This window comes from Nicotiana attenuata, unplaced genomic scaffold (genome assembly GCF_001879085.1).
Source record: "Nicotiana attenuata strain UT unplaced genomic scaffold, NIATTr2, whole genome shotgun sequence".
NCBI classification, from domain to species: domain Eukaryota; kingdom Viridiplantae; phylum Streptophyta; class Magnoliopsida; order Solanales; family Solanaceae; genus Nicotiana; species Nicotiana attenuata.
Window position 1 is genome coordinate 2,458 of NW_017673515.1, and position 4,337 is coordinate 6,794.

Below are 4,337 nucleotides of genomic sequence, written 5' to 3' on the forward strand. Positions count from 1 at the left end.
TTTAAACAACTTTTAAGATTTCCAAATAATCCAAATACATCCCCAGAACCCGGTGTCACAAGTACATGAGCAACTACTGATAAGAGAAATAAAGTACAACATCCGTCCGGAATACAGTGTCCCGCCTAATCCCGAAGGGGTAGAGACGAGATGGTCAACTTGACACTCTCTAATAGTCAAATGATTATTTATCCTTAATATACATATTAAACAGTGGATTTATTTTATAAACATGATTTTGAATCCAGATAGAGGACAAGCAAACACGTAATTCTTTCATAGGAAAATTTCCAGAGTTTTTCTTTAAATATAATCCAAATATTTTTATGCCACAAAATGGCAATAATAACTTAATTAAGTCCAGGCAGCAACACAAGCATGCGCAAATCATACCGAGGCGACGGCTCGATCCAACAGAAATAAATGTGCACTTGCCGAGGGTAGACGGCGCGCCTATAGATGCATCTATTAGTCTGCCGAGGCGTTCGGCCCGTTCCAAAATAAACACACACACAGTCAGACAATTAGTCAAGAAGTCAACATGGAGCAATTATCCAAGAAAAGCCAATTCTCTTTAATAATTTGAGAAAACGAAGCTTAAGTCTTTTTATAAATCCATTTATTAATTTAATGTGATCTAAGCAATTCAAACCATCAATGGGTTCACAATTAATTCAAATATAACATGCTTTTGGGTCCTAGACTACCCGGACAATAGCATAATAGTAGCTACGCACGGACTCTCGTCACCTCGTGCGTACGTAGCCCCCACAAATAGGAGCACTTAACCAGTTTAACTTACCTTGGGGTTAATTCCCCCTCACAAAATTAGAAAGGAGACTCACCTCGCTCCGAAGATCCACAACCGGCATTCTACATTCTTCCGAAGACTTGCACCAACGCACAATGCTCCAAAACTAGCTAACGATCATATAAATCCATTAATACATGCTCAATTATACTTTAGAACCCAGTTTATAACAATTCCTAACCCCGAACGAAAAGTTGACAAAAATGCCCTCGGGCCCACGTGCCCGGAATCCGAAATTTCTCGAAGATAAAATTTACCCATGAACTCACGAACTCAAATATATGATTTTCTCTTAATTCCATACTCAAAATCGTGGTCAAAGTCCAACAACACTAATTTTCTAGGTCTTCCTCTAACCCTCAATTTTCTACCCATTTACACGCTAAAAATCCATACTTAATCAATGTATTTAACTCAAAAGTGATGGGGATAACTTACCTTAACCATGACGACAAAAATCCTCTCTTGAAGCTCCCCAAAAATCGCCCAAGCCATGAAGAAATGGGAGAAATGAACTCAACCCACGATTTAAATCAACCTTTCTGCCTCCAGGTCTTTTCGCTTCTACGGGAGCTATACCACATCAGCGGTTCCGCTTATGCGGTCTAAAGGCCGCTTCTGCGGCTCCTTCACAAGCCCCCCTTTCTCGCTTCTGCGATGCTTCGACCGCAGGTGCGGTACCGCTTCTGCGGCTGCTCGACCGCATCTGCGGTCCACTCCATTTTGGTCCCAACCGCTTCTGCGGTCAAATTCTCGCCTCTGCAGGGCCGGTTCTGCGGTCCCAAATCCGCAGAAACGGAAATACCAGAAGCAGCAGGTCCAGCTCTTCCTCAAACTCCAAATCCGATCTGTTAGCCGCCCGAAATCCACTCGAGGCCCCCGGGACCCCAACCAATCCCAAAACACATTACGGACCTGCTCGAGGCCTCAAATCACATCAAGCAACGCTAAAATCATCAATCGACCTCCAATCCAAGCTTTATGAACTTTGAACTTTCCAACTTCTATTTCCGATGTTTAAACCTATCAAATCACGTCCGATTGACTTCAAATTTTGCACACAAGTCTCATTTGACACTGCAGACCCACTCCAACTTCCAGAATTGGATTCCGACCCCGATATCAAAATGTTAACCTCCGGTCAAACTTCCCAAAACCTTCAAATTTCTATCTTTAGCCAAATGGCTTCAAAATGACCTACGGACCTCCGAATTCACTTCCGATCGTGCTCCCAAATCCAGAATCACCATACGGAGCTATTCCCAGACTCGGAATCCCTAACGGATATCGATAACACTGAAATGCACTTCAAGCCAAACTTAAGAAATTCCTTCTAAAATGCTAACTTCCACAATATGCGCCAAAACGCTCCTGGGTTATCCAAAACCCAATCCGGGCATACGCCCAAGTCCGAAATCATCATACGAACCTGCTGGAACCTTCAGATCCTGATTCCGAGGTTGTTTACTCAAAATTCCAATCCTAGTTCATTCTTTCAACTTTAAGCTTCTCAAATGAGAATTTTCATTTAAATTTAACTCCGATCTTCCTGAATTTAAATTCCGACCATGCGAACAAGTCACAATTCCTGAAATGAAGTTGCTCATAGCCTCAGACTGCTGAACGACGCGCTAGGGCTCGAAACGACCGGTCGGGTCGTTACATGGAATGCCGGTTATGGATCTTCGGAGCGAGGTGAGTCTCCTTTCTAACCTTGTAAGAGGGAATTTTCCCCATAGGTAAAATAACTGATTATGTGCTCCTAATTGCGGGGGCTACATACGCACGAGGTGACGAGAGTCCGTGCGTAGCTACTATTATGCTATTGTCCGGGTAGTCTAGGACCCAAAAGCATGCTATACTTTGAATATTGGTAAACTTATGGATAGTTGAATTGCTTAAACCACATCAAAATAGTAAATGAATTTCTAACAAGATCTAAACCTCATTTTCTTAAATCGTTGAAAGAGAATTAGCTTTTCTTTGAATAATTGCCCCATGTTGGCTTCTTGACTGAATGCCTCTACGTGTTTATTTTGGAATGGGCCGAACGCCTCGGCAGACTAAATAGATGCATCTATAGGCGCGCCATCGACCCTCGACAAGTGCACAGTTTAATTCTGTTGGATCGGGCCGTCGCCTCGGCATTATATGCGCATGCTTGTATTGCTGCCTCGAACTTGATTAAGTTATTATTGCCTCTTCATGGCTTGAAAATATTTGGATAATTACGAAAAGGAATTTTGGAAATTGCCTATAAAAGAATTAATTGTTTACTTGTTTCCTTCTATTGGATTAAAAAAATCATGTTTATAGAAATCCGCGATTTAATGTTTTATTGATATCACATTATTGGACCCTTAGTATGTGTCGAAGTCGACCATCTCGTCTCTACTTCTTCGAGATTAGGCGGGATACTCATTGAGTACACGTTGTTTACGTACTCATACTACACTTCTGTGCATTTTTGTTGCACAGGTATATGTTACTCTAGCGGCCTACTGGGCATAGCAGCACGGATGATTCGGGGACTAGGTAAGTTGCATTATTCGAGGCGACCCGCAGCTAGTAAAGTCCCTTCCAGTAAATTGTATTTTCTTTTTGTCCACTGTATTCTGAACGGATGTTGTGTTGTATTTTATTTCTTTATCAGTAGATGCTCATGCACTTGTGACACCGGGTTCTAGGATGGTTTTTAAATATTTTGTATTGATTGCTAGCATTTAATTTGACTTGAAGCAGTTATCATTTTTCTTATTTAAAGGAAAATCTTGGTTTTCAAAATTGTTAAAATTGGAGTTTAATTAAGTATTTGGATGGCTTGCCTGACAGCGGTGTCCGGCGCCATCACGACCCTTAGTGTATTTTGGGTCGTGACAACATGGTATCAGAGCACTAGGTTCCTAGGGTCTCATGAGTCATGAACAAGTTTAGTAGAGTCTCGCGGATCGGTACGGAGACGTCTGTACTTATCCTCGGGAGGCTGTAGGACTGTTAGGAGTACTTCCCTTCTTGATTCCTTATCGTGCGATTTGGTCCCTAGAGGCGTATGCCTTTAATTCATTCCTACTCAATCTTACGCGACGCAAAACGCTTGTTATAAATCGAGAATTGAAGAGTCATGATGGTACTACGGATGTGGTGCGAGATGTTTCTCCCGGTATAGCTGATTGGATTATTATCGTCGCCTTATGGAAGGATATTTTAATGTTTTAGATCAGTAACGGTACTTCTGAGGGCTTTGGGGCTAGGCACAAGTTGCCATGATGCCTATGAATGACTGTTCCGCAGTAGTGATATGATGGTAGGATGTTGCCCACGTGTCGGGGCAGTGAATGACTTGAATGGAGGTTTACTCAGTGCTTAACCAAGAGATTCAGTTTTTTATTCCTGGCAGGGGAAAGACAATCGAACTAAGGATGGTCAGATGTGGGCTGGTGGAAGTAATGAGACTTGGTATTTGCAAGCGTAGTGGAGTTTTCTTCTATGTTGAGGTGCTATTGTCCTAATTGAACGTATTAAGTGT